The sequence below is a fragment of the Montipora foliosa genome, chromosome 13 (genome assembly GCF_036669935.1).
Source record: "Montipora foliosa isolate CH-2021 chromosome 13, ASM3666993v2, whole genome shotgun sequence".
Taxonomy (NCBI): Eukaryota; Metazoa; Cnidaria; class Anthozoa; order Scleractinia; family Acroporidae; genus Montipora; species Montipora foliosa.
Genome location: NC_090881.1, coordinates 14,252,336 through 14,266,488, shown reverse-complemented (window position 1 = coordinate 14,266,488; position 14,153 = coordinate 14,252,336). Strand labels below are relative to the sequence as shown.

The 14,153-nt window shown below is 37.9% G+C and overlaps 1 pseudogene; it reads left to right on the top strand.

The window, feature by feature from the left end:
- The window catches only part of LOC137983816 (tyrosine kinase receptor Cad96Ca-like), a 39,570-nt pseudogene that overhangs the window by 13,644 nt on the left and 11,773 nt on the right, over positions 1–14,153 (top strand).

Here is a 14,153-nt window from a genome sequence, read left to right as displayed (position 1 = left end):
GGTTACAATTATGTGAATCGTTTGCATAGTATTTTCCCCGTCATGTTGTAAGAAGACTTAAGGAAATGCCCTTGGTCTTCTCATTTTACCCCCTCGCTCACTGGGGGTATACTTTTAAAGCCCTCGTTACGATATTTTGAATTCCAATGATTTTTATTCAGATACTACGATAATTTCTTTGTCTCTATGCTTCGTCGGAGGAGTCTAAAGGCCAGTTCTGATAAATGATAACTATGATCCTTTGTGCTAATTTCGCTAACCGGTTCTTTTTCGCATCGCTGGTGTGTTTCGTTTCCGGCGAAAAGCGCTTTGATAGTCTATATATGCTGTCAATCATAATACAATTTTACTTCCGGTGAAAGTATCTCTGGGAATATTTGATATTCCTTACATAGGTTTTATTTTTGGCCATCGACAGGTGTGATTCTCTAATAAAGTCAAGCAAAGTTGGAAATGAAAAATTTTGATCCTCCTTTCATTGACTGGAGTTATGAACGGCAGCTGACGTGTCGTTACCATGGTAACCGCCATTGATTAGGACACCCTCTGAGCTGGAATTTTAATGTAAAAATAGTTAACATGTATGTGTCTACTGATCGGATACATGTGAGCCATTTCTAATTAATAAAATTCCATCAGAGAGTAGGGTTGTGCTTCTCAATAGTAAAGGATGCTGTGAACGCTTTTTGACTTCTACGAACAAGGTGAAAATACTGGCTGTATTTATGTTACTTTTCGGCCATTTTGAAGAACTGCAAAAACGAGCACAACTGTTCTCGCTTTTTCTCTCAAAGCGTTCTTTTGTCGGTCACCACATTTGCAGCAGAGCTAATACAATTATTATATCCCTTAAACATTGGAAAAGTAGTGTGGGGCCGAATTATAGCTTGGTCATAGGTGATAAAGACATTTGATGGAAATTATAAATAGTTAGAAAATCGACCAAGTTCAGACCTACATTCTGTCGCTCCGAAGTGGTTTAGAGAGAGTGTTTAAGCTCCGACATTATTTTCACTATCCTCTGTGTAAGTGTCATGGATTTATGAAGCTTTAGACTTTGAACATTTTAATCGCGTCCGTTTTCCCTTCGTTTGTTCCATTTTCTGGACTAAATCGAGCACAGGCTCTAATCATCGGTCCTCTCCCAACAGCGGCCGTGGGATGTTGTACACTCGACACCAAAACACACTCATGACATTGTTGTGCACTGAAATCCATCTAGGTGGTCCAACGAGGAAACAAAATGAATCCATTATGATAAATTCACTAAAAACAGTGTGACCATCGAGAACAAAGGGGTGAGCTAAAATTTAATGCGTTGCTCGAGAAGCCATGAAGTTTGTCAAGCGGGGGCGTAGACCGGACATGAAACGACCGACTTTCAACCCGAAGCATGGGCTTTGGTGGCAAAATGGAAGGAGAATTAAACAAAGTATATGAAGTAATTACACCCTTCCTTACCGAAACAATAACAGCGCAACTGTTGTTCACAAGAGTTTTTGACACTTGGCACCTGAATTGTTTCATTTATTTACCTGCACGGCAAATAATCACGGATTTCTTCCCGCATTCTGCACAGTCCATAGGTTTGCAGGTGTTTTGTGCTAACCCTGTCACATTCACTTAGTTTTACAACGTTTCCTCCGCATTCCCTACATGTACAACGTTCCATTTTAACCAAGCTGAACTAGTACTATGACATATGCGCGTATATGCAAATCAGATTTTAACTTTGACATTGCTACTCTACTTCCTATCAACACACATAACCCTCCCCTTTCGGGGAAAAAAAAAGAGTTAATGATAATAACAGCCTTTGGATAAAAATCAATGCTCGAAATTTTGCCAGTGAGGTGCTAAGCAATCACTCATTCGAAATCTGAAGAAAAAAAGGAAGTGTTTTCTTTTAAACATAGTGCCACTTTAAGCGTCATTTGCGTCATGTTCATACTTATGCTGACGATACTCAAGTGTAATTCTCATTCGAACAAAAAAACTTTTGATAATCAACAATCTGCTGTCCAGTCATTAGAAGCATGTGTAGTTGATGTAAGAAGGTAGATGTTATGTTATAAAACAGAATTTCTTATCAAAGAGTCAACTTGAAAAACTTTGCATCGATCACGCCTTTGTTGGAAATACGCTCATTACACCTTACCCAGCTGTACGTAATCTTGGTGCTTGGCTTGATTCAAACCTATCCATGTCTGGTCACATTAATTTATTTCAAAGATTTCTTCATCAGCACTCTACTACCTGCACTGTGTAAAATATTTGAAAATTAGAAAGTATCTATCTCTCGAAGCAACAGAAGCTGTTGATTTCCGTATCCATTTTAAGATTCTGACCATTGTTCACAAGACCCTTAATGAACTAGAACCTTCTTACCCTGCTGGCCTGGTCCGTCCCTGGTATAATAACCGCTATTGTCTACGTTCTGTAAGTTCTCACTGTATTTTCTTCAAGTTCCGCCCGTTCCGTTCCGTTAAATCAAAGAAAATTCTTGGTGATCGTTCCTTCTCAGTTTCCCCCGCACTTTTTTGAACCTCTCTTTTGATGTGAAAAGTGGCAATTCATTGACTTTAAAAAATCAAATCTGAAACCTATTTGTTTATGAAGGCTTTTAAAAAGTAACAAAACCATTGTCTAGAGCAGTGTTGTTGCTGAGGTAAAGCTTCGATAGGGAAGGATTGCGTTGTTTGCAAACGTTGGCCATGTAGCACTTATATTTGAACAGACTTAACTGATTATAGTGTAACGTGAAGTGCTAAGGGTAGAACCTTAGCACTTCACGTTACACGTTATACTCTAATCAGTTAAGTCTGTTCAAATATAAGTGCTAAACGGCCAACGTTTGCAAACAGCGTCTGAAGCTTTAATAGTCACGTCTCGCAAATAACACGAGCTTGGGCCGCCTGTGGCAGTACAAGAGAGGGAACGAACACATGTACAGAAGAAAACAGCAATTCGCTTGTCTGGAGATGCCCTGAATTCAGTCTACGTTCGAATGAGGTTAAGTCGAAATTTAAACTTAGATGAGAGGGAAGGTAAATAGCACATTCATTCCGTATCCTTTGTCTGAATGTTGGCCAAGGTGCTCACAAAAAGCATGGGGAGTGAAGGAAATTGTTATTGCACTTCGGGGATGGTCTTTCATAAAAATTATAGGGAAGATAATTATCTATTTACAACCATTGCTTTGTTATTCAAATGTGCTGGCTACCACAGGAACAAACGATCTTTCGTTTCGACAGCCAGTGAGACTCTGGTTGGCACATTAATAACACTAGATGACGTCAACGATATCTTCCCTATAGCGGATCCGAAATAATTAATGTCCATGAAACAAAAGAACAAAGCGAACATAACAACACGTAATTAGCAAGGCCTAATTGGAATAACAGACATTATGGTTCCTTTGTCCTCCGCCACTTAAGTCCGGTTTATGGAAGTCTACCACCATTATGGTGATTGTGTTGGTTGCTTTTTAATAAGCCTGCATTTCTTGTCCCGATTCGACGCTTGTTCTAAACTATTACAGGCTTTAAACCTGAAACCTCAATCCTTTCTTGATAGCGTGCAAAAAGTACACAGGGTCATCGTGTTATATCGTGCAAACGCATGCTAAGATAGTAACACCATCCTTTGTTCTAATAGACCATTTTACAGTTGTAGCCAGTTTTGATACAAACCTTCTTGCTTTTGTAATGTTAATATGGGCTAATTAAAACTACAACAACATAATTTACATGATAAAAGAAGTGGGGGTGTATCAATACAAGGTCAACGGCAGCCTCGCAGCCATTCATAGGCTAGGTCGTTGAAAAAACAACTGTAAAATGGCCTATTGTGTGAACAAAAACAATGGCAACACTGTTAATGAGGCAGCAAGTTTGCACGCAGCTATCTTGTTAACCCTTTGATTACCAAGCGGCCCCAACCGGCCACACGCAGTATTCTACTCTTTCTAATGCCACAGAATTTTACTCTGTATAACGTCACACGATTTTATTCGTCAATGGGGAACACCCAGGAGTCAGTGGGTTAGGAGCAAGTTCTTTTGTTCTATCATTTGAACGTGCCATGTGCGAGCGTTCATTTTATTCCATGAAATCCCATGGAGGGTCACATAAATTATGATCCATTTTTAATCAAGAAACGTGAACAACTACGTGTAATGTGACAGGCCTCCGTAAATACACTGTACGTTAATTATTATTTATTTTGTCGTTTTTTTATTATACAGTGCATGTATTAAAGTACATGCCTTGCCATTTACAATGATTGCATTCAACCATTTTACACAAATTATGGTGATTCTTATAATCATAGTACATGCTTCACGAAAAGTGTGTCCATGGCAAACTATTGTTCTGTAAATTCAGAAAAAAATAATACAAGGTGTGATGGAAGATGGTGGTGGAATGAGCATAATCATTATTCAAACCCAGCCCAGGATTAAGACAGCATTTGAGTCATTTTCTGAGTATACAGCTGTAAGTAGGAATTGAAAGAGCATCTTAAGTTGTTTATAGTAAACTCACAAGATAAAGGTATGACAAGTGAGATTTCACTATCTAAAGACTTGATTGATGTGACAGTTCTCAACAACCACTGTGTCAGTGTTTTGAAACTGTACTTGATGTCCTTGTTTGTTTAAAACTTCACTGGAACTTCATAGTTTGTTGTCTCGATTTTTTTTTTTTTCAAAATTTGAGCTTGCAAATTTGGGGTGACGCTTATCTACGGGTGCGCCACATACAGGGACTTTTAGTCGGTACATGTTGTAGTTAGAATTTTTCCGTGCTTTAAAAAGCTTTTTCAGACTAGTTTGGTTATTACTTTCCTTTATCTTAAAGATATTATCATTATCTGAAACAAAGGAAAGTCAAAAGCAACAAACTACAATGTAGTTTGACAAATTTTACCTCCAACATATACATAAACTTATATTAAAATAATTTGTTCTTTTGATGGCAACTATTGATCTGTATTGTGCTGCCAATCAATCAATCAATGATTTAATAATAATTATATTGAATCATTAATTTTAGCTGTTGTTGGGCTGTTTGCAACTTTGATCTCGTAACACTTCTTTAGAAACTCTGTGGGACAATGTGATCTGTTCTGTGCAGAGTATCTGTAACTGGATCACCACTCGGTTTCGTGACCCCCACCATTATAGTGAAACTTAAAATATAAATTTCTTATCATCCTCAACGGTACATGTATCTTACTGTTAGATTGCTGTTGTTCTTGTAAGTTTTCCTTAGAATATTCTTGTCTCGTGTCTTAACAAAGTCCAAAAATATAAACTTTCTTGCAGAATACCGGTAATATCGTTAATGACTGATAAAACTCTAACTCATAAAGTAGAGACACGGTTTATTTAAAATACAGTAGCCCAATCTAGGGATTTCTATTTATCTCTTTTTCAGGTGGGGTGGAGTTCCTTTCCCCTTATAAGGGAAATGCTGCAAGGGGATTTGTTGGCTCTTCTTTGCAGTTCAATTGGAGTTTCACTGGGGATGTTGATACCATTGGGGTCTCGGAAAAGCAGATAATCCAAGTGTGCTTGATTCTAGTCAAGTTCTATTTTTACTTACAAAGACTGGGCCAGGCTCATTTACAACCCCAGCAGCATATGTTGGGCGAGTAACTGGAACACTTATCAACGGGTTGGTTATCTTTACAGTCCATGATCTTAAAACAGATGATACAGGACATTATTGCTGTGCGATGATCCCACCACTACCTTCTAACAGGAAAACTGATCACGTTTGGTTATTTGTTCAGGGTGAGTATGGTAATGCTACTTTAAACCTGATAATTTAACATTGCAATAAATCTTGAAATTTAATTGTATATATAATATTATTATGGTACACCTAGGAAATTAAATGCAATGTGTTAATCAATTATTATCTATCACATCTGGAAATTACAAATACAGCACATTAAAGTGCTACTATGACCAAAACATCAATTCTTGTTTTTCTTTGCCTTTCAAAGCTACATGAGCATCTGCTTTAACTAAACATTAATTGGCCCAAGTTTTAAGCTTCATTTAAAAAACACACCAGCCTATTTATTTTCACTGCAATTTTCCTATTTGAAAGGGCAGTGTCATGGATTGTTAGTAAAACCTTTGAAAGCAAAGGAGACCTGTTTACCCATGGGAAACAAGAATTAATGCCCAAATTGTCTTCAAAACGGCTAGTTTAGCTCACAAAAACCATTCTTAACTGTTTTTGGTTACGCACAGCCAAGATTAAAATGAATGCCAACTTGAGAATGTCAGCCTGTTGTTTTCAAGTTCTCCTCTTGTATCTTACAGTACTGACCACAGATATAGGAGCACTTTCAAGCACGTAAAATGCGCGCAAGATGGCGGAGTTACGCCCCAAATACGCGCGCGAAAAATTGCACATGAATTATTATACGGGCCTTAATTACACACAGTCTGCTTGTACTTTGACATAAGTGAAAATTGCCATTGCCATAACACTGGCTTACGTGTATTTTCCACTTAGCAGTACGTGAATCTGACATTGGAATTTAGAATTTCAGAGTACGTATTTCAATGTTTGAAAAATTCAGCCTTGTTTGTGTGTTCTAATAGAATAAGGTTTTATCTTCGGATTGCTGCCGTAATCCATTAATATGTAAATCTTTAGCTCTCATCTCAAACCACAAAAGTGAAATTTCCTTTACCCGGTATCCCCTAATTAATTAATGAAGAATCAAAAGTTTTAACTGTAACGAGCGAACGATCGATGGTAATGCTTGACCTCATGAGATATTAACGAAAGACAAGCAAACTCAGAACTTGTGCTGCATTTATTTGCTCGCTGTGCGGATTGAGTGATCGCACGCGGAAGAAAGGAGAGAGCTTGAATTTGCGAAGGGAAACTTAAACTTTTACATTTATTTTGATTTGCACAGCCAAGCTGTTACAATCGCGAAAGTAACATGAAAATTCAAAACATGTCTTTCTGTGATTACAATTTTTGAAACATGTTTCAGAACAACAACTAGTGTTTATAAACGACGTTTCGATCGTCCTGAGATCATTTTCAAGTTGTAGAAAAAGCGAATGAAATATACATATACTAGTTGTAGCTATCGCTAAGTGCCAACGAGACAGTCAATAATATACATAGTTTGCAGATTTGTATCAGATTACCATGTTTAGAACAAAGTAGTTGTTGTACTTTTTTTTCCTTTCAAAGTACTGCAACTTAACTTATCTAAGTTAACAATAACACAATAACAATGGAAATGTAAGGAAAACCCTTGCACACTTTGTATTTAAAACAACGATGAAAATGTCAGCGTGTTTTACAATAATAAACTACGATCAGGGTCTATTTTAATTTCGCGTGGTAGGTACTGTGGAGCTTGCGGAACGAAAAATGGAGCCTGACCAAATTCCTGTTCGAAATTCCTTCTGCCCACTTTTTTTGATTGATTGATATGTCCTTCATCGGCCAATCAGATTTACGTCCATTACACAATACAAAGCTACATTTCGCTTCAATTTGAGAAAAACACATTTAAAGCATGGAGAATGTTACTTTCTGTACCTCTTGACGAATATGTTGCGGCAAAGACCGGTGTAATTCTCCCTCCAAACTTCAGTGAAAATGCAATCTTGTAAGCTTGGCATTTTAATTTGTAATTGAGATAACCTAGCATTTTGTCTTTGGGCGGTTTCTCAATACATTTTTAAAGAAAAAAAAAAAAAAAGAGAAATAGTATTATTTTAGCGTCTTTGCCCATGAAGGTTTCTTTGGTAACTTTTTTCGGGTGATCTTCAGTTGCAGTTTATTTCTAGCATTGCGCGCAGTAACATCATGATAAATAAGACGTTAATTTTTTGATGAAGTTCGAACAGTAAGATGGACTCGCAAAGATTCGTTTGTTTTTGTACAATTGGTCTCTCTGAAAACATGCCATTTTAATTCTCGAATGCGAGTTTTAGGTCAACTCAACTGGAAATATTATGAAGCAAGCTTGACTCCAAATTGTACAAACATACCATGCCATGTACATTAACAAAGCCGTTTGGTTTACAGTTATTCAAAACATGCCTTCGTGTAACTTGCGAAATTATCAGCATCTCCTCCTGTTGATATTGGGTCCTTTGTCTTATCCAGGAAATCAATATGTATGGCTTTCATCGCCATTTGAAAACACTAGCTATTTAGCTTCCAAAACATCAGGGAAGTGAGTGCCTAAGTACTTTCAACTACATGGCCACAGCCCTCGACAACGGAATCGGTAATTTCACTCTTTCCAGAGATTCAAACCCGATTCTGGACAACTATGTTTCAAATGCCATATTTCCATTTATACAAATAAAATCAAGTTGCACCGTCCACGTCATTGTAAGAAAAAAGGGCAGGGAATTTCTTAATACGCCAGTGGTGGACGAGTCTCGAGGACTTTGCGAGAGCTGCGCGCAATCACGATGGCGTTTTCACTTCCGGCGTTTTAACAGCCAATCATATCACGATTTTGAATTAGGCCGACCGTCTGGAATTTTTTCGAGACTTTTGGCAAGGCTCAATTTTAGCGAGCGACGATGTAAGAGAACATATGAGCGAAGCTAAAAATGGGCCTGATCGCAGGTTACAATAATATTGAAAGTGCAGATGTAATTTTATGAACGGTCTTAATTTTAACAGGAATATACAATATATAACTTATATAAATATATAAATTAATGCCATGTACAAAATCGCAAAAGCGTTTTCAGTGTGAAACACGTCATTGGGAATCAAACTCTCTTGCAACCTCGTTCCCAGGGGCGCTCTTTGCTGCCTCCCAGAGACCCTGGGGTAGGGTTTTCTTTATATTTTGATCCCGCAACTCGTATTCGTTTGACAAGGCATTTTAAAAATAAATTATTAATCTTCACCTTACAAAGTAAGTTTCGAAAACGTAAATGTTATATTCCCAAAGCAGATTCCCAAAAAAGCGGTCAAGCTAAAAACAAGAGCTTTTGTGACCAATAAGACCTTTGATGTTGAGCGGCGATTATTAACGGTCACACAAGAAAACGATTTCGTTACTACCTCAAGTTGCTTCTGCAGAACATACACTATCGTGAAATAATACACCACACACTAAGTTTGCTTAATAAAATGGCTCTTTTATTTCGAGAAACTAAATATTTTAAGCAAGAGCCGTTACAACGTAGATTTGATTTGGTTCTAGTGGTGTACACCACTAAAATCAAATCAAATCTACGTTGTATCGGCTCTCGCTTAAAATATTTAGTTTCTCAACTTGAAATAACGCCGATCAGATCAAGCCACTGATCCAACGTACACAGACAGGAAAATTGTCCACGGTGTTGCTTGCTTCAAAACTCTTTTATTTCATCGACGCTAACCAGCAAGCTGTGTACAGCAAAAAGAAAAAAGAAATCACAGGAAAAAACATATAACTTCATTGATAACGGATGAGGGCTCTGTTCAGGGTGATCCAAAAGGAATACTGGATGAAGAAGAAAGATTCTACAGAGAAATGTACCTCTCGAAAAATACTAATCCTGAATCAAACGATTTCAAACATTTTTTCGAGTCTCCTTATTTGAAAAAGTTAGATTATGAAGAAGCTGGGAGTTGCGAAGGCTTACTAACGATAGAGGAATGCTCCGAAGCGCTTAATAAGTTCCAAAACAACAAGACGCCAGGCTCTGATGGTTTCACAATTGAATTTTACAGATGCTTCTGGAATGTGATCGCACCGTTTATGGTTGACAGTTTTAATTACGGCTTTGAAAATGGCCTCCTAACGATCTCTCAACGGCTAGCAATTATTTCATTGATACCAAAGAAATACAAAAACTTGCAATATTTAAAAAATTGGGGGCCAGTTTCCCTTCTTAATAACGATTATAAAATCGCTACAAAAGCCATTGCACTCAGAATGGAGAAAGTTCTCCCTAAAATTGTTAATGAAAGTCAAACAGGTTTTGTCAAAGGTAGGTACATTGGAGAAAGTATTAGAACGATTTCCGACATTATGTCATTTACAAAAACCCACAACATCCCTGGTCTGGCTGTTTTTCTCGATTTTGAAAAGGCATTCGACTCTCTTGAATGGAATTATCTCCAGAAGTGCTTGGAAGTACTCAACTTTGGCCCACAATTACGGCAATGGATTAGAGTAATTTGCAGCGATAATTCTAGTTGCGTTTTAAATAATGGATATGCTACTAAGCACTTTAATTTGGGAAGAGGAGTCAGGCAGGGATGTCCTCTGTCAGGCGCCTTGTTTGTCATTGGAATTGAAATCCTGGGTAATGCCATAAGAAGTTCAAAAGAAATAAAAGGCATTAAAATTGATGATAGAAATATGTTGAAGCTCTCTCAGTACGCGGATGATACCACAGCGTTTCTTGAAGACACCGAATCTCTAAGTTATCTATTCAGTTTACTTTCCCAGTTCGAAAACTGTTCTGGATTAAAAATAAATCAGTCGAAATCAGAGTTGTCGTGGTTAGGGTCTCTACGCCATCGAAAAGACACGTTTCAATTTTTAAGGATGAATGAAGAACCAATCTACGCACTGGGAGTCTTCTTCTCTTATGACAAAAAACTCGCAGCTAAAAAGAACTTTTTTGATAGACTAGATTCTTTAAAAAAACTCTTGAATATTTGGTCAGCAAGAGACATATCAGTCCACGGCCGAATTCAGATAGTGAAATCTATGGCAATTTCGAAGCTTACTTTTGTCTGTAGTGTGTTGAGTACACCAGCCTCTTTCGCAGCTGAAGTAGACAAACTAATCTTTGATTTCATATGGAATTACAAAATCCCGAAGATCAAAAAAAAACACCTTGATCACAGGGTCCAGAGGAGATATGTTTGTCGTTAGAACATCAAAACCCGTCGAAAACATCTGAAATAATGGGTTATTTTAATCGCGTTGACGATCGCGTTACAGTTGCGTTACACATTCTGTATACCGCAAACCAAGAGACTGAGGGCTCGCAAGATCGGCTTACAGTATAAAATACGGAAAGGGAGGAAACTTGTACCACGTGACTTCGTTCGATGTGAACCGTAGCACTTGCTGACGGAAGTGAATTGGGACCGGAAACGCAAAAGCAACAGACCGTTACTAATTCGAGAATCAAAACATCAGCTGTGGAGGGAATTTTAAAATAATGGCGGTTTCTCCCTTGAAAAGACCCGTTCCGTTGCGCAAAAAGCAGCCCGACGAAAAGAGATCCAAAGTATCGAACAGAGAAAAACACGTGTTTGTTTCTAAATGGTAAGATATCTGACCAGTTGGCTTTCGAACGTGAGCCACAAATTACCGTGTTTGATTTTCCCTGATCAAACTTGACTATTTTACTTGCAGGCTTTCAATGAATTATCGAAGAGACGAACAAAACTCTGTCTCCGTACAAGAAATACTCGACGACTATGTAAATAACAGCTCCGAAAAGGAAAGTTTTCCATTGCAAGTCAAAGAACTGGGGATTATTTTAAAGGAGGCCTTTCCACAGGCGAGTAGAGTCCAGCGAAGAGTTAACGGTGGCCGAGTATGGCATTACCCACTTTCAAAAACCTCAAGATTGGAAGAAGACCGTGTTAAATGGGAAGACTTGCCAGCTTTCACAAAAGAATTCGATTGGCTTTTATCTAGCTCTAGCGACGATTTCTTTGAGTGGATAAAAGTCCAGTCACAAGATCTATGCGAAGGCAGCCGAGTTTTAACTGAAGTAAAGATCTTTAAAGACTGGACATTTGTTGTACACGTCAACAGTCGAAAAGTTGCAAAAGAAACCGTTGGTGTTTTTGAACTTGGGGCATCTTAAAATTACTTCCGATCTTGCGCACATTTACTTTATCGCGTCATTTCCGTCACCATATGTTGCGGTGCACACCGAGCGAAAGCTCTCTCTCGAAGCCGTAAATTTCGGTCGCCGAAAATGAATTTGAACGCTTTCTTATGCCGTTTTCCTACAGTATTTGGCAAATACATAACAATTCTAGATCACTTTAGTAAAATCAGGCAATTTAATTCAATTCCATTTGAGTTTCAGGGATTCGAAAATCGGCCCCAAATTAGTTTCCTCCCTTTCCGCATTTTATACTGTAAGCCGATCTTGCGAGCCCTCAGTCTCTTGGCTTGCGGTATACAGAATGTGTAACGAAACTGTAACGCGATCGTCAACGCGATCAAAATAACCCATTATTTCAGATGTTTTCGACGGGTTTTGATGTTCTAACGACAAACATATCTCCTCTGGACCCTGTGCCTTGATAAAAGACAAGGAAAACGGAGGCCTAAATATGATAAACTTTTCTTTGTTTGATAAAGCACTAAAAATATGTTGGGTAAAACGTTTCTGCTCAGAAGGTAATCAACCGTGGAAGATCCTTCCTTTACGTCTGCTCTCAAATGTAGGCGGAACACTACTGTTTTATCGCAATTACAAGGTTAAATATTTGACTTTAAATGTAAAACTGCCTGATTTTTATAATGAAATAATTCTACATTGGCAAGAAATTAATAACGTGATTCCTAAAACAAAGAAAGGCGTACTTGATCAGATTATTTGGAACAATAGTTTTATAAAAATTAATAACACGTCCGTATACTTTGAAAGTTGGCACCAAGTTGGTGTTACTAAACTCTCGACCCTTGTAGATGAAAACAAAACCCGGCTTCTATCTTTTCATGAGTTCTCACAGAAATTTAAGATTAAATGTAACTTTCTGCAGTTCATTGGCCTCACTTCTACAATACCAAGAAAGTGAAAGAAATACTTAAAAGAAGAAAATCAAACTAATACGACTAACCTCATTGCCATTGATAAGATGACTTGCAAAACAATACACAGGTTACTAGTCGAAAACCGAGACTCTAATCCGCCAACGGCAGAGAAAAAGCTGATGGAAATGGGATTTAGTAAGGAAGAATGTAAGAAAATTTATTCTATACCTTTCGTTGCCACAAAAGAAATAAAACTTTCAATGTTTCAGTATAAAATAATTCACAACATACTTTATACAAACGCCCTTTCTTCACAAAATGAAAAAAAAGTCGAGGATCCTTTCTGTCCGTATTGTCCAAATGTGGAGCAAACAGTCACCCATTTATTTGTATTCTGTCCTATTGCTGTTTCCTTCTGGTCCGACTTCACTGGTTGGTACCAGTGCATTTCCAAAGAAACTCTAACTGGGATCGTCAACGGTATAAGGTCAATCATCTATTGTTCATGGATGACTTGAAGCTGTTTGCCAAGAGTATTGACCAAACCGATTCACTTGTGCAGAAAGTTTGTGTTTAGCGAGGATATCGGGATGGAATTTGGAAAATTGAAAATTGAAGTGTGGTGTACTGGTTCTCAAGAGAGGGAACGTGCAGGGGAAGAAGAATGGTATAAGCCTTCCAGATGGACACGCAGAGAAACAAATAGACGAAGATGGATTCTGATATTTGGGAATTCTAGAATAAGACATTTTAAAAGAAGAGATTAAGATGAAGAGATGAAGATTCAGTGTCAGAAGGAATATAAGAGGAGACTGAAGATTGTGCTGAAGAAGTGAAAATTGAATGGCAAGAGGTCGAGACGGCAGAAAGCAAATCGTTATCTTTAAGAAAATTACGACATTTTTTAATGTCCAAAACATGTTTCGATGTTACGAACCTCATCGTCAGTTACAGAATATTTGAAAAATCGTTAAGACTTTATAACAACTAAGCGAAACATGCATAACTAATTACGATTAAGTGACAAGAATTACATATTTGAGTGAATGGCAAGAATAAGATACAAGCAATTAAGACGAGGGCTGTAACGGTCATGAGATATGGAGCTGGTATCATCAAATGTACAGACAATGAGTTGAGAACTCTGGACAGAAAGCCTAGACAGATTCTGACCATGTATGTATCATTTCATCTCAAGAGTGATGTTGACAGGTTGAATCTGGCGAAGGCGAAAGGTAGGCGTGCATTTATCAGCTGCGAAGTGACAAAATTACATTGGGATGGTATGTGAAGAATTTAGAGGAGGATCTATTTGGAGGCGTCAAAGCCACTGATGTCATTGAGTACGAAAAAAGAGTAGAAAGCAAGGAGTTCAAGTAGGCTTGGCATGAGGAGAAGTTAAGGAATTGGAA